General features: G+C 34.1%; 1 protein-coding gene and 1 long non-coding RNA gene across 2 annotated transcripts in view; both read left to right on the forward strand.

The window, feature by feature from the left end:
- The first annotated feature begins 1,076 nt into the window (after positions 1–1,076).
- Positions 1,077–1,982, forward strand: LOC126911642 (uncharacterized). The gene is made up of 2 exons (XR_007706162.1): positions 1,077–1,528; positions 1,643–1,982. It is a non-coding gene; the product is annotated as an uncharacterized LOC126911642 (long non-coding RNA).
- Positions 1,983–14,429: 12,447 nt separating this feature from the next.
- The window catches only part of LOC118269154 (acyl-CoA Delta-9 desaturase), a 204,108-nt gene continuing 193,550 nt past the window's right edge, over positions 14,430–24,987 (forward strand). Inside the window, exon 1 of the mRNA XM_050698297.1 lies at positions 14,430–14,433. The gene's annotated coding sequence lies outside the window, so the exon portion shown is untranslated. The remainder of the gene's footprint in view (positions 14,434–24,987) is intronic.

The following is a 24,987-nucleotide window of genomic DNA, read 5'->3' on the forward strand; positions in this document are numbered from 1 at the left end:
GAACATGGTCTACTTTTTATTGCAAAAAAATAGGGGAGAATGGGTAAAAATAGGGGATGAATGGTCATATAGAAATTCGTCATTTTTAAAGCTGTAACAGTGAAATTTTGTATTTAGCCACTTATAGAGGAGCGAAAGAACATAGGCTATTTTTTAATAAAAAGGGTAGAAGGCGTAGAATGCTTGACAGAGGAGATTATTGTTTGCTTGAAAATTCGCCATTTTCGTTAATACGTTGCCTGTGACTTCACTCGCGTTCGATTCTTATTTAAATACACATATACTTATTTAAATCGCCAATATCCCTACTACCATACTAATGTTATGAATGCGAAAGTAATCCTATTTGTGTTGAGGTTACGCTTGCACGAATGTTTTTTTTTTGGAATATAACAACGAAACAATGTATTTTTTTATTGATAGGCAATATATAGGAAATTAAAGGATAATAATATAGATAACCTTGGCTACTTTTCATCATGATTATAAAATGATGAATCGGCGGTCGTGGTTTCTTTGGAATACATATCTTTAAAAATGCTAACAGTAACATATTCTCAAGTAATTCACATTTTAGATGACATACGGCAGCATTTTGACCACTAACACCACTACGCGGACGAAGTCGCGGGCAAAAGCTAGATTCGATAAATTTTCATTTGTACATGTCAAATATTTGTTGTTTCTAAATTCAAATTCTGTAAATAATGATTGACATTTATGAAAAGGGTGAATAAACAATTGTCTGTATTTTTTTTTAATCTATTGAAAATGTTGAAAAGTGCATTAAGCATTAATAGAAATTCCTCAAATATTAATTATGCGTGCGTTCAGAAATAATGACAAATTATCAACAGTTACGCGTGTGTTCAGAAATTTATTTTGTGTAAATTAAAGTTTCTATTCACGTTTTCGAACAAACGATGCTCTTTCAATATAGTCTATTGGTGTGAATGACATTGACATTCGTATTGCGCGTTTTTTAAAATATGCAAAATTAAATGTATATTTTTCAATATTTCTGAGAGATTATCTTAATATTTCTTCGAGTTTTAAAGACTAAGAAGATTTTTATTTGCTAATAAGTGTTTGTTAATCAAGGTAAGTTCACATCTTCATTATTGATTTTTAGTAACTTTTGGTGACTACACAATACTACAATTTGGTATACACGGTTATGCAGAAAATGTATGAGAGCTTTTTATTTTCAGTTGGAATTTCGTTTTTAACAATGCTACCAACCAGACGTACAAGCTTAGAGGCCGCAGAACTCGACATCATTTGGGGCAACAAAAGTTATACGAGACAATTTTTTTTTAGTTTTAAAACCATGTAGCTGGTGCAAAATATGTCGAGTCAGTGATGTGTTTATTTTGTAAACAATAAATCAAATTACTAATAATAGTCTATAATCCGAAGACTTAATCAGCAACATTTATAACATGTTGTATTTTATAGTGGCATGAGCAAGATGTTCTTGGTAAAGCCTACTACCTAAAGCTGCCGTGGAAGGCTGTTTAATGTCGAGGTTAAAAGTAGTTTTAATTTGAAATGATGTAATGTATTGTGGCAGTATTTTGCGAGCCACATGGTGGTACAATTTGCTATACAATTGCCTGTATACATATTTATATTCTTGCAGATTCAGGGATTCAAATATATCATCAAACAGGTTCCTTATTGCCAGTGCCTGTTGAAGACTATACATTTTTGCAAATATATTTTATGGACAATTCAGCAAGAGAAGTCGATCAGCGTTGCGCACACAACAACTCAGTAAAGAGATCCATTGTGATGAACAACTTCAAACATTTTTCCTTCAACACAATGAATTAGTTGCATTAGACCGATGCATTAGACATTCACAAATGCATTAGACCGCATGCCATCAGATAATCACAAAATTGTCATCAGAGCCGATAAGGCGCCTGCAGAACAGCGAAATGATTGAATCCTATGAAATAAACACTATTATGAAAATATATTTAGTTTTTTTTTTAATTAGTAAAGTCCTTTTCAGGTATAGTGAGATCAGGAAATTATGGATTCATTTTTATATGGAGGATATTTATAGATTCCAATTCAAATTGAATAGGGACTCATACATAACTCAGCTATACAAAATAAAGCAGAGCATCATTGCTACGCGAAAGCGGTACGAAGTTCGCTGGGTCAGCTAGTTTCAAATAAAAATTCTTTCCGTTGGTAAAGATAAAGAAGGAGCAACAAAACAACACTTTTTTATTGAATGAAATGATCAGAAAATGTTATCGAACTAATATGTAAAGTTAAAATAAAAAAGTTAGACATTATTTCTAGTGATTTTATTACTTAGTAAAAATGAATTGCATTTGAATTTCTATATTCTAGGAACTGATTTTATCTTTGCAAGATATCTCAGTGTTATGAGATTTAATCATTTGTAGAGTTTATAGCAGCAATTTCTAGCAAATAAAATTTAAATTGAGATGGAAAATTGCTTTTTACATATACGATGGAAAGTAGTTAGGTATTAGAACAATCTTAGTTATTTTAAAATACGGGAAATTAAAGATAGTAGTTGTAGTTGAAGCGTGAAGATCTTATACATATTTAAATTGAAAAATATGAAAAGACTTCACAAGAGAAACACTGCTATGTGTCGAATAAATGTTTTTTTCTTATTTTTAATGTGGGTTGTAAATAATTATTTAGTTTAACGAACGGAAGAGAAGACTGTATCTCAATTCTTAAGACATTTAACGCAATTTATTTAATTATCTACACTTGTAACACCGGGGGACAAACCTAGTATTACCGAACACCAACAGTTTACCGATGACATTCATACAAGAGATGAAACAATCAACTGCAATTTACTCCATTATTTAATTACCACCGCTATGTACAGACAGACACTAAAACTTGTACTATTTGTTAAGAACATAATCATTAGTGCGAGTGTCGACTTTCAATTTGCTATAGAAAAATAAAAGTCGCACGAACCAAAACACAGCATAGTTATTTGCACGCAATTCAGAAATAAATAGCTTCGTAAATAGTGTAGTGGGTTACATTATGTCCAAGTTGCCGGCGTTAAGAGAGAAAATGCCCTGTGGTCAATATAAATTGAATCTACAATGCGGTATTGAGTGGTCGTTACGGTGATATGTAGGGGCACATTCACTTGGAAGCATTTTTAACAATGCTCCGCACAGGACTTGCAAAATACAACCCGAAATTAAAGCGCCATTTTCTCAAAGTTATGTCATACTCTCGGTTGTACTTTGTAAATATTGTGAAGATAAAATTTTATTGCTATCGAACTTAACAATAGTACTGAATATTCATGGCATAACTTTATGGCATTGTGCTCAAAGTCAAATGTGAAATGTGAAATATTAATCAGTTACTTATCTACCTACTAATAACACAGATTAAACTTATAATTATTAGAAAATGAAAATTAGACATGAATGTCACGTGTATACTTTGTACACAGATTGTTATTTACAACTATAACAAAGTCTCACAAAATTGCAAAAACGATTGACTTTGAGATCAAAATAGTTGTTAGGCGTACCGAGATCAAAGGCAAACTTTTTGCTCATCACAGTGATTGGCTTACATCGGTCGTAGGAACAGGCGCGCTCTAGAACTATGTTGCTTAAACTACTTCCCATAAAATACCCATGAAACGAATGTTTCTGAGGCGTTTTTCTATTTAACGATTACGACTTGATTACTCCGTATATAAATTCGGTGTGGAGAAAGGGATGTGAAGCGAGGTACAGTGTGGGACGTAGCTTTTTGCGCGCATCGCAGTTGCAATCTCAATAAACCAATTTGCGACAGGTCCCGGCACTGTGACGTTACTTATAGCCTTTTGTTTCGGCTGTCCGAGCCTCTACAGGACCATGTTCCGACCATCTAAGGACTTAACTTGTTATTTACTTCATTTGAAAGCTCTACTACTCCTTTTGGAGACTGCCCTGCCCTGTCTATTGTAGTCCATTTGAATAATACGATTGTTTGAAATCTATTTCGGTTTTTTATTAATGCCTTATTCTGTGGTTGAAAGTTTAGTTGGCGTAATATTAACCACAAAAATATATTTTAAATAGGAATTGAACTTACATCGCGTGCAAAAAAGTAGTAACTTAATAACATATTCTTCGCAAGATATGAATTACTTGTCTTGAACGAACACATGACACCCAGATCCGAAATAACAATTTATGGATTGCACAAAGAGTGCTTTGGTGGCCAGTTGCCCTGTCACTGCATCAACCGTGCAGTCTTCTATAATTATTATGTAGATTATTTAGCGGGATGGCGTTACATTATTTACATATTTATACACTCTAAACAGTGTGTTATCCTCGATGGAAACCTTAAAACGTTCCATTTAAGTAATACACCCACGTTCGCGATAACTTTTATATGAATGCGATTGAATTTAAGGACAATAGTAAAAATATATAGCGAAGTAAATGGTTATTACGCTTCGTGCACTCGTGACGATATCCACAAAGTTCTTACTTTATACGTTATGGTGTCTCTAAATGGTTACACATTCGATACTTTTTATTCGATAAAAATAAATACGCGAGCCAACTTTTGTGTACAAAATTGTATACAGCTACAAAGGCTGCTATTCTTTGAAATAGTGGTTTTTAAACGATCAATATCGTGAATTACTCATGGTTATAAAACTTAATGTAATGGCTTTAATGGTATGTTCGGATAAAAACATCAAATATTTTTCTTTTTAAAGATTGGGTATTGTCAAGCTGTTTTAATATTAGACAGAGACGAAGACTATATAAGCATTTTGAATCGGAAAGCTAAAAACATTAGGTTTTCAGGTTATTTATTTTTAGGTCTTCAGCCATAAAAATTGGTGTCGGAATGCCTCCATTGATATATGTTTCAATTAAATTTCTCGATCTGTATTTTGAAACGATTTCATCTATTGATTCTAACGTCAAGATTTGCAACACTTTAAAACCTTTTTAAAACTAGAGTGGAAAAGATACGTGATACGTTCTACTGTAATAGACAAGAAAGTAAATTATACTTTTTAAAATTAAATGCCGCTTAAATCGACACCAGCAATTTATACTACGCTAACTCAAAAAAGCGTACTTTACAGTAGAGGCGTTTAAAGGGAAAAACGTGATAACTTTTACATTAATTAAGATACTTTTTTGAAATTTGGTATGCTTAATATTTAATTTATTCATTGTAATATCTCATATTTATATTTCCTTAATTATTTCTATTTTTTGATTTAGCGCAAGTTAGCCGTATATAAACGTAATTCATCAAAAAAATGTTACATCTTATACACGTCTAATTTATGTTAGCGTAGTGTAGTACGATGGTCGTAGTGCATGATCAATTATCTGATGCATATTTTAATATTTTTATAAAGAATATGTACTTACTTACAAAAAGAATAGTCAACGTACCATTAATAAACTAATTAATGCATTAACACATAAGTATTTACTATGTAAAAGTCGCTAAGTCGTTCATTTTACAAACGAACAAGTATACACACGAACGCACTAAACTACGCTAACTATGAGTTAGCGCAGTGTTGCACAGATTTTGACCAAAGTGATCCCCGCGCACACTCCGCTAATAATAGTTGGCGTAATATAAATCGAGTGATTTCAAAAAGTACCTTTACTTAGCGTTTTATAAGATTTGTAACTTTCTTATTTTTGCATATTTCTTCTCAATTTTTTTATGACGTATGTAAACACACATTTTAAGCAACTTGGCATAAAAAAACATTTTTTCCAAATTTCGAGTTAGCGTAGTATAAATTGCTGGTGTCGAAATCAACAACAGATAAAAATACGATAAACGTTTGAAAAAGCCATGTATTAAAGTATGAGCAATAGAAAATTACTTAATGAATAGCTTGGGCAGAGCAAGGAAGTAATTTTACGCGTAACTGGTAAAAGAAGAATGTACTTACGTAAGTATAGGTATGTATCTGTAGGGTAAATGTGTATTGTGTTTACCATGGTTTCATCATCAATGACAGCCAGGACAGTCCACAGTAGGCCTATAGTCTTTCTCTTTTCTCTACAAAATAAAGGTTTGCTGTAATTTCAAGACTTGTCAAGCAATTCGAGTAGTTTAACATCAGACATTTATAACCAATCTTTATCTGAAATCTGTGGAGATCGATTTTTTACATTAGATACTTTCTGTTAAAAACTTGGAACGATCCGGAGATTCTGGGTTTTATAGAATAGGGGGCAAATAACCGACGGATTACCTGATGGTAAGTGATCAGCAACGCCCATGGACACGGCAACACCAGACGTGTCAAAGGTTCGTTTTAAAATGGAATATGCTTTTTTCTTAAAGGTTTGAAGGTCGTATCGGGTCGGAAATATAGCTGACGACAGTTTATTCCACAGTTTTGAGGCAGAATGTTTCGTGAGAAATGGACAGTGGTGGCCTGCCGATCTTAATCCAAAATTACTAGCAACCGTAATTAATTTACGGTAGTAAAATTATCGGGTTTATCAGACACATTGCTGCTTAGGAAAGCCCGTTACAAAAGTCACAGGACAGTTGACTTTCCCGCGGGAGGAGTAGCAGGCCATGTTGTGTCTGGTTTAAGGTAAATACTAGAAACTTGTGGACATATGTAAGCAGTCGTGGGATCATAACTGTCACCATTGTTGCATTGTGGGTTACTCGCACAGTTACTGTTTCACGGCGCACGCCACTTTGCTAAACTACGTGTGAACATTTAACTGTTTTATATACAATGTAACTTTATGTTACATGTGCTTAGCATTTTAATGATACTCTGTTTGAGATTGTGATTGGATGACGTTATTTATGATTATGGCTGTAGTCTTATTTTCTTGATTGTTGCTAAATGATTAGAAGCTTTCAGTATTATAAACATGTTTATGCTGATTGAAAATGAGTTACCTACCGAGTTTCTTGCTCGTTCTTCTCTATAGGAATCTACATTGACAGACAGTTATTTTTAATATTATTATATGTATATTAAAAAATGCCTTCCTGGTCTATTTGAAATAAATAATTTTAACTTTAACTTATAATGAATATTCCGGTTGGATAAACTATATTATGTTGTTTTAGTTCTTCGAAAAGTGTCCGTCATAATACGCGTTCTAAGATTATGTGGAACTAGGTGAACATTCGCCTAAGTATTACTCATGTTACGTATTAATATTGGAGATACTAGTGACTAATTGTGACTCTTCTATGTAATATAAATAAAACCAATAGAAATATACTACAGAAAATAGCAGGGTGCCTACATACATACACAACGACATAGACGGATAACGATCGTGTAATTACAATCCCACCCAAAACATAAATGTGAAAGGCTGCCAAGTTCGATAATATTGGAATGCTTCGCCTATAAAAGAAGTGAGATCTAAATAAGTACCAAGTTCCATACACAGACCTCAGTTAAAATGATATAACAAGTTGGCAAGTTTTCACACACTTTATTATAAACATACTAAACGCAATGAGTCAAGTATATAATTTTCTATTAAAACTTGTCAAGTTATATCATTTTTAACTGAGGTCTGTGTATGGAGCTTGGTACTTATTTAGATCTCACTTCTTTTATAGGCGAAGCATTCCAATATTATCGAACTTGGCAGCCTTTCACATTTATGTTTTGGGTGGGATTTCATTTATTTTTGTAAGGTTTATTTTCTTTTTTTCTTATTTTACTTTACTTTGACTAAATACAAACCTTCTTAACGAATTTTAGGTTGGTACGACCATTGGAAGATATAGATAATTTTTTTGTTTTAGTTCCTTAGGGGTATGAATTTACACCTTCATTATTTTTAAAACCGACTCACACTTGGCCATTTTCAGATTTTTTCCTTTACCTTGACCTAAAGACCTACCTCCATGCCAAATTTCAAGTCTACGACCATTGGAAGTGGTCTAGGTTTTTGATGAGTGAGTGAGTGAGTCAGTCAGTCAGTGAGTGTATAGTAAAAATAGCGATTTTCTGACGTCAATATCTCAAGACCTACAATAGGTACATTAATGAAATTTTGTATTTTAGATAAGTAAGTAGATCTCGACAGATACTAGAAATTTCATATGCGTAGATAAAATAGATTTTGAGTTATAGGTGGGTCGAACTTGGCCCGAAATAGTTCGTGTAATATAACCCACGGCCGGTGTGTCGGTTTTTTGCTCGAACTTGGCGGACACACTGCCGTGTGTCTTGATTAATTTTGTAGTTACAGGTCACAAGAGCCATTCGCGAGTCGAGCAAATTGTTAGAGGGATTTCTGGTGTAGAATTGCTATGTTTGCTCGAAGTTTTTGTACTAGAATTATTTATATAGGCGCAATGCTTGTAGTAGGTAGTATTATACACTGCAAATACAACAATAGATAAAGATTTGTATTTCAATTCTTCTCCATAGGAATCTAGACTTTGGAACGAGCAAAAAGCTTCACTAGAGGACTGACCGACAGACAGATATTTTGTTTTCTTTATTGTTTAATATTTGCTTTTACGTACAAAAGTGCTCAGCCTATTTGAAATAAATAATTTTGACTGTGCCTTTAGCTTAGAAACAAATGAACGTTCGCATTGATATTCTTATAATAAGTATCGTGAGACATACTAAATTAACTAAAAAAAAATCACGGTTTAATCACATACATTAATGAAAAAAAGCTTTACTACTTAGACGTTGCTGATAATGAAGAGTCCCTCTGTGACTCGAAAATAGTAGGACTTTTCTCCATTAATTTACGTGAGTAAACCAAATAATAGTAAGGATTCTCACTCATAATGAGACAGCATTATTTAAACTTTGTTATCTATTAAATAAGATCTCTTTCGTTTATACAATACATGTATTAAACAATCAAGTCAGTGTTTAATTATACACCCATAATTACATAATTACTCTTAGAATTAGCAAAACCAACAAACTCTACTTAGCATTAATATTAACTTAATTTTTTTTTTATAAAAAACGAAGCAAAGGTAATTTGAAATGCGTTAACGTAATTAGATATGATCTTGATGGACGCTGTGTTGCTAGCGTACAAAATAGACATAATGTATTGCCAACATTGCAAAAAATATTTCTATTGGTTAATAATTTGAGGTTATTGATCTGGCATTGGCTTGTTGCCTCGTAATTGCCTATTAGAAATTATTGAACTAAATTATAGCTAGTGCAAATAGGGTATGTGATTGCCAATATTGATGTTAAAATTGCGTTTATGGATTGGGATTTGTAATTATCAGAGTATCTGTTCGATTTCAGTCCAATTATTATTGTTACTAACTTAATTAGTAGGGATTAAGAGATAATAACATCTGATGATATTGCTCCTGAACATATTAGGTCTCCTCGAAGTAGCTCAGAGAACACGTTAATATATGGCAAAGGCGTCTTTATGTAATAAACGCACCTGTGACTCCTTTAGTGTTGCGGGTGTCCGTGGTCGGCGCTGATCGCTTACCATCAGGTGATCCGTCTACTCGTTTGCCCCCTATTCCATAAAGAAAAAATATTTACTTTTACTAATTTTAAAACAAATAAAAACTACTCTTACCAACATTTTAATAAAGTTGCTAATACACAGTCCTACTTGTAATTAAGCCACCTTGTACCGAAGAATAATTAAAATGTCAAAATATAAAATAGTGCTATAGATAAAGTCGGTGTGATCAATCGTTTGTGTATTAAATCAATATCTCATTCACACATGATTAATAAATAATACGTACCTATGTGTAGGCAGAACAAGCTTCACTAAAATATTAATATTCTTCAGTCAATTTGTAACTTTATTGATAGAGCGTTGAGGTTCATATTATGTTGAAGGAGTTATGGTTACCTTGATGTGCTGTTGGTATGCAGTGCTAAGTACATGTCAAAACAAATTGCTCGGTCTAATCAGAGCTTACGATCGCAATTTGCGCTGTCCAGTAATAACCCAGAGTGGTTTTAGATTAGGGATATTATAGTTTTTTTTATTGTTCATTTTTTTGTTCACCTTTTTGTTGAAGCCTGCTATGTGTGTTTTGTGTTAGGAAGCGCGTAAGTTTAATTGTGAGATGACTTGGGTTATTTATATTTAGAAATACTTTTCTTTGAAGGGATCCTCCGAAAGATCGAATTGGGGATCAGGATTACACATTTTAACCACCAGTTAGACTAATGAAACTTTAACCAGAAGTACTGAAACAGAGCCTAAGACTTCAGAGAAATATAGTTTAGCTTCAAATCAAAACATTTTCGTTTAAGTTATGAAGATGGATAATATATATTGAATCCAATTTAAATTCTTTATTCTTACGTGGGCGTACATGTTTCCCAGAACGAAATAATACCGATTATTAAATTTCATGCTAGAAAGACCATAAAATATCTCCTGCATGTGTCATGGAAATCATCATAAAATTATGGGAGTACAGCGTACTGAGTAAACTCGAGAATAAAATTGCACTTTAGTGGTGCATTTTGTGAATATGTTAAAGAGGGTAAATTATGCGTACACGCATTATCGAACTGGGATCTCTTCCCACGCCACATTCGATGTACAATCAGCAAAGTTATTTGGTACGCGGGTAAGGAATTAAAGATTGATTTGGTACAGAGACGGTAATCATTGTTTGGCTACTGACGGTCAATTTCAATAACCTATCTATCAGTAGATATGCTTACTAGAGATAAGATTTTAACACATTTTTTAAGGAGCTTATGTCAAATTTGCATCTCTACTAATTTATTTATTTATTTACTAAGGAACGATCTTTACTGGAATTTTACAAAGGAAATCTACAGATACATATGTTATTGAAATTGGCCATAAGCCGACCATTGGTTACAAAAGATATGGTTTCATTAAAATAATATAATTTAGTGTAACAATAGATACTGCATCTGTACTGACTTAATCTTTATTTTCTTACATGTATACCAAATAACTTTGCTGATTGTATTGTATGGCTGACTGTACTTCACTAGCTTGTCTGTAATATTTCATTCATTTTGGAGTACAACATTTTATTTTCGAGTTTCGAATGTCGATTTTAATTTTACTTTATCTCCTGACATTTGCAATGGGCTTTGTATCGCCCACGTGCTGGCTTTTTGCAAAATATCTTTGGTAGGTAGATATACCTACTGATAAGTTCAGTGTATATTTTGCGAGAAGCTGCGTGTTTGTATTGGAATTTTATTCCTCGGTAAACGACGTAAATGTCTTTATGTTATCACATTTTTGTATGTTGTAATGTTTATGTTATTGTTTTTATCTCATACGTAACATAGTATAGTATGATGTCACGCCTCTTAATCCCTAAGGGCGAGGTATCTATAACACCCACTTTACACCAGTTGTGTTATGAGACCCGTGTGAGAGGGGGTAAACCCAATAAAATTTTGCTTGATTCAACTAGACCAATAAAGTGTGGAAGAACCAGGCACGCATGTTGTCTAACCGAAAATTGACGTGAAACAACATTTGTGTTGTGTTTTGTCGTGTCAGTGAGGTTACCGACGGCCCAATTAGTTACCCGCCTCTTCAATTTCCTCAATTCTCGTATACTCAATAATTCTGAAATTCCCCAAATGCCGGCAACGCACTTGTAACGAACGCCTCTGGTGATTCGGGTGCGAACGGCTGATTACTTACCATCAAGTTACCCGTCTGTTCGTTTACCGTCCTATTCTATAAAAAACACCAAGGCACACAAAAAACTGTAAAACAGATTTATTAGGCAAGTGATTTATTCCTCCACCACAGGGTATAAAATAGCGACGTAAAAATAAATGAAATAATACAGCAATATTGTCACAAACATACGAAGCGCAGTATAACTTTCTTCTACTGTTTATTTTGTACGAATGTCGTATATTGTAAAATAATAGCGACTTCCAAGTTGCATTGCTCGTTCATTCATGCCATTTGAGTATTTCTTGATGTAAGATCATACTGGAAATTGAAAGAGTCGTGATTGTCTGCGGGTGGCCAGTTCCAGCCAGTACCTATACCCATAGTCACCTATCTTGCTTACCACCATCGCCTTCAGCAATAAATTACGAGACTCGAGAGCCCCCAAGATTTACTTGACAGAGAAATTACTTATTCACTTTATTCTATCACACCACGTATTAAAATCTTAATTGTTTCCAGTCATCCATATTTTTTGCGGCGAGCATAAAGATTGCTTTAATGAAATGTATCGTTTTTTAAAATTCAAATTAACTTTTCGCATCATAAAGTGTTGTGTTCTGAGTGGTACTTTGATATGCGATACATCCGAGTAATTAACTAGAGATAAAAGATAAAACGTGGGTGTGTTACCTGCCTTATAAATCTTCATTTGGCTGCAACACCGATTTGTTTTTTCAATAAATGGTTTAATTGAGTTGGGCAGCTTTTTACTTCTGTAACTTTACGTGTGTGTAATATTGTGGTCACGAGCTCTTGAAAATCGATTTCTGGCATTTCAAAGTAAGTTTTCCGATTAAGAGATATACATAATTATCAAAAAGCAGAAGTTCAATAGGTAAATATTATTTATTATACTTACCCCTTTATACCCCTTAGGGAAAAACATACGTAATGTTTATGTCAAAGTTCTCAAGTGTTCGATATAAACTCCGAACTCATTAGGGAGTCAAACCAGTCTCGTATAGAAAGTTGGAAGTCGGCCACCGGCACGTGCCGCGCAGTCTTTTTTTAAACTTATCTCCCTGGCTCACATGGCTTAAGGATTTTTGTTTGTTTTTCATTGGAAGTTATGAGAGTGGGCCGCACCGCGCACCGCGCCGCGCTGCGACAGAGACAACCTTTTACTGTAAAAGGTTATACAGGAATGATAATGAGGACAATTCGTATCGGAATCCACTTGGAAATCTTTTGTGTATCTTGTCACTTTACAATCACATGCATCAGTGCGCATCAATTGGAGTGATCGTCGCGCACGCGCATCGACGACGCGCTCCGACAGCTACCATTTATTTAGCAAGTGGTATGGAGAGTCGCCTATTCAAATGTCTCGCACTGATAAATTGCTCTCGATTTGCATATAAAAGGCCGGGAAAAAGAAATTAAAGTTCAGATTCTAACTTTGTCTTTATTGAACCCGTTTATAGGACATCGATTCTTTCTATTGGTATAATGCTAAGATACGTGTCCATTCCAGGAATCTCGGCGTAGGGCGCGGGATAAATTATTTCTGTGAGGATATCTTGACTCGATTGTTTTATTGAGGCTCTTTTGTGTTAACATTTGTTGTACTTAAAGGTAATTAATCGTTAATTGGTCACGAAACGATGTCAGGAGATTTGCCAGCAGTTAACGCAGCTTGATAAATGTGAGATACTGATACGTTAAGATCTTCGGCTGGTTTATTGCCGCGGACAGTTTAAGGGTCTTTAAATAGAACTTTACTAATTGCTCTTATATGGTCTTCAATAATGTTGGTATTGGTTAGTATTATTTAATTACAATTACTTATTAGTTTTTTTTTGGACTTGAATGATTTCAAAAGTTTCGTCGAAACAAAGTAACATCTCTAAATACTATTTCTCACGATTCTTTAACACCTAATTTATGCAAAATGGACCTTATTCCTATTGCGTATATTCTGAATTAATTTGAAATTATGAATCCTGTTAAGGTATTCTTCAAAGAGCACCTGATGCATTATGATGCGTGCTTCCTTCTTTATAGAACGACTATTGATCCATCTAACCACTTTTGAAAGGGTGACTAGTTTTTATTAAGAGCCAGTCTTGCGTAACTTGCTGTTGAAACGATTCAACTTTTTGTTCTAATACATACCGACAGGTTTCTAGTCACATACTCGTGTTCACAACTCGTGCAAGCGATTTTGACCTTTGACGACATTCAGCGTCTAAATATAGGGTTGTTCTTTATAAATCTATCTAGTTTTTAGTATAAAATTGTCAGTAGGCATTATGAAAGCTTAGCATGTATGATTGACAACCCAGAGAGTGCATAATATGGTAGTTTATATCCTTAACACGTAACGTAGTTTTGTATAAATTAGAAAAGAATATTATATTTCATGTGTGTCAGGAATTTTATATTTTCTTTGCTACGTGTGAGTTTATAGGTTAGTTTATTCATTCTGAACGTGTAAAGTTGAAAAAGATTTTTATTAACAAAAAATAAAGAGTAAGCGCTAGCATAAATATGTAATTTTATTGAAATGTTTTACTCTCGTTCGCTTGACCGTAAAAGTTTATTTCGTTTTATAGACGAGCAATTTAGTGCGAACAAATAAAACTATTGAAAACAACTTTATTATTAAATTGACACATAAATCACGGTGAAATAAAACCGACTAAAACCCCAGAAAGCATAATTATTTCAACGCGTACATTTAACATATTTTCGTAAGGAGGAGGTGAGGGCGTGCGCATCGCTTTAGGCTAGGAGGCAGCGCGGGCGCCGACGTCCGTCATTGAAATACGTTGCCATTGTGAGGCGCTGGCTGAATAAATATTTTACTTAGCGTACCACCCAGGACGGCGGCCCAAAGACTACATTCATGATTGATCCTTGAAGGGCAGAATTTTTATCGATACAAAGTCAAAGTTTGCCGCAGAGCCGCGGTACGATCATTTGTTTTTATTGGGCCATGCACGAAATAATCATTGCTATTGATTGCTCCTGATTGGCTCGCTCTAGGCGGCTTTGTGATTCACTTTGTATTTGTTTTGCAACGTTTAGTTCCATTCGGTTGGATTATTTTTATCGATTTTGCGTGTAGTTGATTAATTATAGAGGTAATTAATTATTGAAATAATAAATTTAGTTTATATCTTCCTAGTTACAACCGATGAAAGACTCACGTTCGATTTTCAAATAAGTGTTCTAAAGGCTTATTTATTAGACAGAAAACTGGTTCATTCACCATTAAGGAAAGTACTTGATTTTTCTTTTGTTTAAAGGCCCTACATTAGGTTGTACGTCTGTGTGTTGTGTAAATATGTTCACTTTAATTGTTTGCAGAGTAATTAGGCCTCACAAATATTTAATCCCAGTCTTACATTTCTTTTTCAGTCTTGCTCTGTTTCTTTAAGCTAATGAACCTTACACGATAATGGTTTTTGTGATGAGAGTAGTAACGATTTAATTTTATAAATATAATAGGTACCTACTTATCATGATGCTTATTATTTCTTGTATTATTCGAATCAAGACAAGCGTTGAGAAATATCAATTTCTTGCTAAGAATGTTACGAAAATAAATTTATTGATGATTGTAGACCCTGCATAATTTCAGAATTTCAAAATGCAAAACCATTTCCTAACATACCAATGAATAATTATTATGTTATCGGCTTACTCACGAGGAACTCGACTAGTTTCAAGCCATGCTAGAGGCTCATATTCATGAGCAGCAATCCGCGACACACGACGTTGAATAAGCCGATAACGTAATAATTAATTTAGTGTGTCTTACGAAAGTTACAATAAACAAATTATACCAATGATTTTCAAAAGTGGATACAAGTTCCAGCTATAGGTACCTACTTATATTAGCACAGACGACTCTAAAACCAAGAAACTATTACACTGCACTACAATAACAGCATACTTATTCAGTTTAACTGCGGCTACAATTGTCGTAATCTTTGAACCCAGCACGTTACGTACGTGAGTTCACACAGGACGCACATTACTGCGTTTTGTTTGGAGAACAATGATACTGAATAGAATGCAAATAGACCTTACACTGGTTGACCTTTGTCCAGGTCATTTTATTGTTCTAGGGATATGAAGTGAACCGTTAGTTCAAGATTCAAGTTGTGTTGTGTTTGGTTGGTTAAGGTGATACATATTTCTGTAGACTGTAGGATATGGGAATAGGGTAGATGACTAATTTTTATTTTAATGTCCGTCTTGTAGATTATTTTAAAATATAAGACACGTATTTTTTATTTTCTTACGAAAACAAATACTTTCGAAGATATATCGATTTGAAATATCGCGTGACGTCACTTCAGAGTACGTTTATACTCTATAGTGACTTAGTTAGCTCCCACTCCGGAACTTTGATTCGTTTTATCTAAGTATTGTTATCTTATATGACAAAATAAAAAAATACGTGTCTAATATTTTTTCATTACCTAACTGACGGACTAATTAGATTTTTAATTTTCGTACCCCGTCATCATCCCTATTGGTGAAAATTCGACATTGTCTACAGACTGGATTTATCTAATTTTTATTGCGAGTAGAATATTGTTGTTGGGTTAAGTACTTTTAGTTTGATTAAAGTTTGGAACATTTTTAACAAAGAGCTCTAACATATTGACGTAATATCCCAGGGATCTAAAATACACAGCTGGTAGGACTCGAGTTACGAAGATAAGTCTACTATCACTAGATTAAAGTAACTATACATGAGTGGATTTAATATTTCGCTTCTGTAACGACTAGACAAGCTCCATCCTTCATACTCACTCCACAAATAGAACAGGTATCGGCACGTCCTTTGTCCATCCTTATTATTTCGTTTTATGCATAAAGTTAATGGAACTTTACATATCTGATGTCGCCGGCCACTTCATTAATAATGTACCAGATTTCTTAAACATTTGTTGGTTCAGCGTCGGCCCTTCTCGGCAAAGGTCGGGAAGGATCGGGACGTCAATCAGCCAGTTTTTGCCCTGCTGTGGCAATAATTGCACGTCATAAATCCTCATTGTTGACACGACATGATAAATGTAAATATGGACGGAGTGGCTAATGAACCGACTTATGGCGTATATACGCACCTTATATACCAGCTGTATAGAAACAAACTAGTTTTCTGATTAGATTGCTGGGAAGCAGATGGTGTATGATAATGATAGTTACTTAATTAGAAGTCAATTCATCATAACTTGAATGTTGTACAAGTACCTATTTATGTTTTTCTTTCTGAGATGACTTTATTTATTCAATGTGAACATGTTACAGTTTTATTAGTATGTCAAAGGGATAAACTAGCGAAAACGAATCGGACGGTACTATACAATGTGATAGGGGCGAGACTTCTAACCCGTTAAGGCTGAATACTACATCTAATTTTAACGACAAAAGTCCTGGGTCGAAGGGGTCGAATCCCCTCCCCTAAAAATTATGGCCATTTTATAATTTTTTTTACTTTTTTTGATATCAAAGGTTGTATGCGTCGTAGAAACAAAAAAAAGACGACAAACGGTAGCTAATAACCTTGGCTAACTAATTCATTACTTTTTTCATATGTTTGATAATGTTTTGGTGAGAAAAAAAATAATTTGTGAATTATTCTTACCGAAAAAATCACTATTTTCCTATATTTTCAATTAGGGGTTCAACCCCCATATTATTTTTTTTGTCGATAAAATTAGATGTAGTACTCAGCCTTAACGGGTTAGAAGTCCCACGCCTATCACATTGTATATTTGATCCAGAGCTAAGAAAATACTATTAGTCATTTCAATTTGTTTAGTTAGAGCAAATAATACGAAGGCATTATTTAAAATGGAACCCATTTAGTTCATGAAGAATCTCTTTATGATATTTTTTATTATTTGTAATAGCTCTGTAATGTGAATCAATTTGCTCAACATGTGCAGTGTGCAGTAAAGTTTTAAATCTAAAATCCTATTAGGTACTGAGATCGTGAGAATATTGAGACTTCGTTTCAAGAAGTCTTTTATTAGTACTCTCGTGTATTTTCTTAGTACATTTACTCGTTTTGAAATGGGTGCAATTTAAGCATTTAAATGCTATTAATTCTATTACGTGTAATGACTGGGTACAGTATACTGAAGGATTACAGTGAAAATTTGCACTCAAGCAGACTTAACGCGTTTATTTATTTAGTTCGAGAAGTAAGTATTAGTTCTGAAGCTATAAAGCCACTTTCTTTACTCGAAGCGATGTTATGGCTAAAGTAATTAGTAGTAATGTAAGAAATGGTGTAATTGTAAGACCATTAAGGGTGTGAATGGAGTTTATTACGTGTATGAAATAATTTGAAATGGTAGGCGATGGACGGTGATTACACATTTTTAGACTGGGCTATTAGAGACTACTTTATTTTTGAACCAATAGTGCCTCTTTCTTTTATGGTCTTCTTTTAATTATTGACGTTTTCTTAGTAGTAATATAAGGAAAAACAAACATTTCTCATTTTATAATCCTTCTCTGTATTCCAGGTTACGCAATTACTTAACAATACACGTGTGAACACTCTTATGTTCTCGTTACAAAATAATGTGCAAAAACAATTTTTTCCACACACCATTTAGTTTTACTATAAAACGAACGACTTTTTACCCAAGTACAGTACACAAAAAAAAAGATAAAACAACACAGGGCGCGTAGTGTGCGAAGCGAGAGGAATAATGGGTTAATTTGATGCATTTTGCCGTAAAATAAGTATAACGAGTGGCTGTAATTAGACCACAGTGTGCAGCTAATGGTCATTCACGGTATTCTAATGATGGTGTTCAGTACAGACCCAGTGGTATAGTGGTACAGTTTTCGAAGACCTATAAATTACGGTGGCCACAAAAACGGTGGGACTGGCAGTAATTGCGTCTGCTTTCACGAGCTGTGTTTTTGTGCACTGTACCGCGTCGTGGTGTCACGCACGTACCAAGGATTACTTGTAACTTGTAACACACTAAACCAATTAGGTGCTGCGAAGGTTTTTTAGCGAAGAGAAAACTTTACTGTTTTTATTTTAGTCGTGTGTGTATTGTAGGGTGAAACGTGCTTTCAAGTATGTTTTGTGAAGGTCAGGTTTATGATTATAAATGCATTAGTGGTTCTAAACACGGTTACGAATGCTTATTGAGGCGTTGATTCAGATTTCAAATAATAGGACCGTAATGTACCGTATAAAACGAATAACGATTTTTTCCATAATTTTATTTTTTTCAGATTAGAAAAAAAAAATGGAACACATACTTCTGATGCGTTCTATGATTTTCAGGTTAAGATGTGTAGGTATAGTGTTATTATCTATCAAATGATCTTAAAATTAAAACCGTGAGAAAATCAAACTCAATTAGTTGAAATTCCATTCAGCTAATGTTTTTATGTGAAGCTCACAGATAATAAATAAACATAGACATTTTGATCTAGAGATAGTATTTAATACTCGTCGTCTATGGCATCCATATTGCACACTGGCCAGTACTGGCCACTAGTAACGTTCTTAGTTTAGAATTTAATTATGGAACGAACATGTTTTTATGACAGCTTCCTTTGCAGCGCAGCTAGAAACTGATTATTGAAAAAGGAATAGAGAAAAAGTTGGCTTTGGAATTGTATGGCATAGATTATAGCTGGTCTTAGTTTGTTTGTGATTTACAAATTGAATTTATATAGTGAAGTGGTTAAAATCGTTTTAAAACTAAATTATGTGAATCAGAAAATCTGTATATCTTGAAGCGAATAGGTATCGTATGATAGGGTTTCTTTGACCCTAGGGGTTAAGTTTGACCCAAACTTTTAGACCAATGAAAAACTAATCTACGCTTTGTTCTAGATTCCTATTAGTTATAGAAATTGTATCAAAGTGGTCTAGGGCCAAAGAAACCCGATCTTACTGATACATGAAATGTAACTTCACATTATTAAAAAAAACCCGAAAGAAGTTAATTATGCGTTTGCTTGCACATCATTGTATTAAATTCTCACGACAAACCAACACTAGCTTTTAAGTAACAAAATATGTAGATACACACTAATAAACTTCCACAACATACACTATTTAGTGAAAAAGGATTTGGTAGAGCATCGTAAAGACGTAGCTTTGGCTTAATCACAGAAAATCTCCGATAAGCACTATAAAGTAAGTCTACTTATCTGACGTAGCTTGCGAGATAGCGTGCGAAAAATGAACAAACTTAGCGAGACTTCTTTAGTAGGATTTAGCTTACATTGAACTTAAAACCAAGATTTACATCAACTGCAAAGGTCAAGTGCGATGTTATATACACTTGAAGAAGAATTACGATCACAAACATAGTTAAAAAGTTACTGAACGAAACTCACTCTTCACCACATCTATATATTAATACGTGATGCAAAAACTTTGGACCGCTTTTTACGAAAATTGCGCGGACGTAGGAGCATAAAATTTGGTACATTTATAGTTTATGTGTAGGAGAAGTGGAGAACGCTAATATTTTTCAAAAATAATGCTTATAAAGTACATTAAATCAATAAATAAAACATTACACACACATGCATAGTATCTGATCGTATTTGACAAAACGTCAAAATCAATAGACATTGCGATGATATTCTGATGTCTCATATGAATAGAGTTTTATAAAAGAGTTTGTTTGAGTTTGAGTTAAATAAAAATTATTATCCTTGAACGTATGTTAAGTGGTATTGTAAATTAAATCGTATATGGTCGAATTTCGACCACTAGGCGACCACTAGTAGTATAAGATACGCGCGAAAACAAAGTCGCTTTCTCTTTCCCTATGTCCCTTCGTATGCTTAAATTTTTACTACGCAACGGATTTTGATTTGGTTTTTTTAATAGAAAGAGTGATTCAAGAGGAAGGTTTATATGTATAATACATGCATAATATATCACCGTTGCACCAAAGCGAAGCTGGGGCGGGTCGCTAGTAATAAATATATTTCTTGACACCAATGCCTGATGTAGGGGCGAAAGGCAATGTACATTTAATCTCTTGATTCCTGAACTGTGAATAAATCAGATGCGATGTTCATTGTCATTCTGGATCCGGCACTTATTGCCAATGAACCGAAGGGATATTTTAGATTTATAGGCCCTCCATGATATACGATAGTCAAGCGCTTTATTATGGCGGAGGCTGCACGCTACTTATGATTAATGAAGTAAGAATCTGAATTATTGTTTTAATTCTACTGTGCTTTGTTGCTTCTAGCATGTTTTGAGTATATTTTGATATTAAATAAATATATCTTGAATCTTTTCTTTATGTTCTATGGTTGTAAAGTTGGCCTGTGACCTTTATTATGTTTTTTTTTTCTGTGGGAAAGTTTCTTGCAAGAACTTGTTGTAAAATATAGAGACTCTTTAACCTCAGATGTAAGCAAACAAGTGTAATGTCATAATAAAATTGATGTAGTACATTTTTGTTATGGCATTTTTGTGTGGGATGCAAGTTGATAGGTGATAGTAAAATGTGTACAATATTTTTGTTGAACTACGTAATTTTATTTGATAGTTTTTATAATAGTAATATCATATTACTATTACAAAAACTATTTTACATATTACTAATATGTATGTATTAATCAATTTCAGTTTAATCATTTACTTACTAGGAATAAAACTATTATTATAACAATATATGCACTATACCAATTTCAAGTGTCATGTGCCATTCTTCGGCACGAATGGACCGGCTCGACCGGAGTGATACCACGGCCTCTACGACAACGTGAAACAACGCTTGGATTGTATTTCGTTGTGTGAGTGATCAGGTGAACATCAGGTGTTCTGTGAGTTTATTTACCGAATTTTATCATAAAAAAATAGATTACTCAATTCATAAAGTTGCAAAGACCAAAGAGAAACAAGCTTGATACTTTCAACTTATTACCATTATATCTCACTTATTTATATTCCGAAGGCAATTTCGCTTGTTCTATTCAATTTGTTGATACAAATTGCACAGGATGACAGGACAGTATGCTTCGTACATACTTTATGTAGGGTCAACTCGATCCCTAAGTCAGCATGACAGAGTGTTCTCAGAATAGATGTGAGGTCCTTATTCACTGCGATATTTATCGATTGGTCTTGCACGATAGGAATAATATATCTCCTAACTAAGGTCTTGGAATAGGTCAGGGTATAAATCTCCAGGGATGTGGTAAGTTTAAATGGCGTAAAGGAACTTTGAACTTATGGAATGTGCGTAGTGATTTAATTTGTTTATTGATTTTCGAAGCATAGTTAATAATATTAGGCTGATATTTATTTTATTTCAATTTAGGTTTATTGTTAGTCAATAAACTTCTTCTTCTTCTTCCGGTTTTTCTAAAATTAATTATCAGTAAAGTAATATTTAAAATAACGGTAAAACGAGGTGAATAATCAAAAGAATAGGCTGAATAGATGTTAGAATATTTTCCCAATATTTATTCACCCCTCTTCTGTATCTATTCATGCCTCGAATTGTATTCATCGCGTTTTACGGTACAGTGCTTTTAGATGAATGGCAACTTCACATGGTAGCAAAATATATGTAGATACAAAACTTCACGCCTGTCTTCCATAAGAGTAGGCAGAGACAATAGACCGCCAATTGCTAAGAATCTTACATACCTGTTTAGTTACATCAACAATCAACAGTCTTTCCATGCTCATTCTTTCATTCATACATAGGTACCTATAAGCCTATAGTATGTAGTATAGGTACATTGTATATATATAAATTAGTCAATATGTATTACATTATACATTCCTAAACGTACTGAGTACACTTAAATCAGAGTACAACAACAATATAATCGTATCATTACGGAACGAGAGAGATTTGCGAAGATCATAATGATAGCATTATTGTCTAGAGACTCGTAAGTACCCATTCGTCTCTTAGCCTAACTGCCCTCTGATTGTGAGGGCCATACATCTCCTGTCCTATTAGATATAATCTGTGGTAACTGATTGTCTGGGTTCAACCTTGGCCGTATTGGATTGTGAATTTTCATACAGAGAAGGTTTAATATTAATATTTGTCAATTCTTTGGAATATTTGTGTACATTATTTTTAGTAAGGAGGTTGATACTGTTTTTAACTTATTGATCAAATAAACGAGTGGGAGAACCGTGCTTCGGCACGAATAGGTCGGCTCGATCGGAGTTTTACCACGGCTTCACAAAAAACAGACGTGAAACAACGCAAGCGTTGTGTTTCGTCATCTGAGTGAGGTGAGCAAAGGCCCAAATATTATTATCCATATTCCCAATCTCCTTAATCCCCAAGAATCTTCAAATTTCTAACCCGCCCAAAGGCCAGCAACGCACTTGTAACTCCTCTGGTGTTTCAGGTGTTTACGGGCGGCGCCGATTGCTTACCACCAAGCGTTCCTTTTGCATGCCTCTCTCACATTATCCTCTATTTCATTGTCTGGACTTTAAAAGAGACTGTGACCTCTGAGTTTGTTTCGGCATTTCTTCTCAGAGTAGTCAGATAGGAAATGCCGGCCTCATCTAGCTATTTGAAATATTGACGTGTAAAAGTGTTATTTTATGACCTATTTACAGAAATAAATAACATTAATCATTTATCATTTATCATGTTTACCGGCCTATCTAATAAAAAGAAAATCCTTAATAAACCACACATTTTCAAATACCTAAACCCTTATCGAATTCGAATATTTTAATGTAGTTTATAGTTCAGAACTAAGTATTCATAATGAAACATTACTTACAAATGAAAATGAACTGATCACAGACATAGTTAAACCTTAACCTCCGGGAATAAAACCAACACATATCAAATGCCTACAAAGAAATGCAATTACAAACACAATGTACAGGCAAAATGGCTGCCACGCTCTCTTGTGATAACCGTGTGACGTCCTGACGCAAAGATGACAGCTTCAGATTTATTGTAATGCGATACGTAATGCACAAATCAAACTTATGCATTATGGGATGAAGTACGAAGGTAATTGAGCTGTCAGATAAAATTAATGTCTCCTACCATATACACTAGGAAATTCACCCTTACTGCTAATATAATAAGGTCGTATAAAATGTTCTCAGTACGGTACAGTTTGGTACGCATGCATGGTATATGCGTCAAGTTATTCGCGCTCGTTGAAGGTCTGCCCTTGTTATGAGCGTGAATCTTCGCGCCTACGCTTATCTGTCTATTATTTATTTATTTTTCTCTTTTATGGTGGTGAATATGACATAACATCTTATGAAAGGGAAGGATTGCAAATATTATCTAGTTATAAAATTGTGACACAATGTTAAGCCTCTCAAAACATTTACGTTCAAGAATACATAATAATTACGCATAATTTTACATAAAGCCTCTACCTTCCAGATTAACTTTTATACTCATCGATACACCACATCTTTTTTTATTGATGGTGGAAAATCATCCAATGTCTTTTCCCGCCTTGGGCGAGCGGAGATTGTCTTACTAACTGAAGACCACCCCGTTCTTCCTGTAAAACCACCCCCTACCTACTCCTGCTTTTCGAGCCAGAGCCCCGGTGACCCGCTAGGTAGTCCGCAGCTCCGGGTAGATACACCACCTCTACATGCTGTATAACCTTAGGAAATAAACAATCTATAAAATAAATTACAGTTTAAAAACAAAAGAAAATTAAAAATAATGGAATTTTATATATGTAGGTACTTAGGTATATTAACAAAAACATTAACTAATTACATTATTTATCAAGTTTGTGTTCAAGTATTTCGTAACAAGTTGCGTACAGGTGGCCGGACTTCAGTTATTTATTATAATTACTGAGGTATCTTCGCAAATAGAGGGCCCGGAGGGATCCTTATTAACTATTTGTATCTCAACATTTGTTGAATGGTGATAGGTCATTACTTTTGTGTGGGCATCCTTTTTTCTGTATCCTTAGTATGAGTTTGCTGTACGTTTAAAGTAATCGAAACGAGAGCGCGTTCGGCGCCCTGATTGGTTGGTTTATTCGAGCCGGCCAATCAGAGCGCCGTGTAGTTTTGTTTAATTAAGGTGCTTAAAGGTCAGCTCAAATGTACCTAAGTAGGTCAATTTATGCTTGTAAAAAAACGTTATGTGTATAATAATGTAAACGTTGATAACCTCACAAATATGTAAAAAATACTTAACAAAAGAATAATTAAATGAAATACTATAATTCAGTGGATATAATAAATAAGAGCGACATCTGTTAGAAAGTTGTAGAACTAATGTGACTCCGAGGTTCGCCGTTTCGAAAC

The sequence above is a fragment of the Spodoptera frugiperda genome, chromosome 2 (genome assembly GCF_023101765.2).
Source record: "Spodoptera frugiperda isolate SF20-4 chromosome 2, AGI-APGP_CSIRO_Sfru_2.0, whole genome shotgun sequence".
Taxonomy (NCBI): Eukaryota; Metazoa; Arthropoda; class Insecta; order Lepidoptera; family Noctuidae; genus Spodoptera; species Spodoptera frugiperda.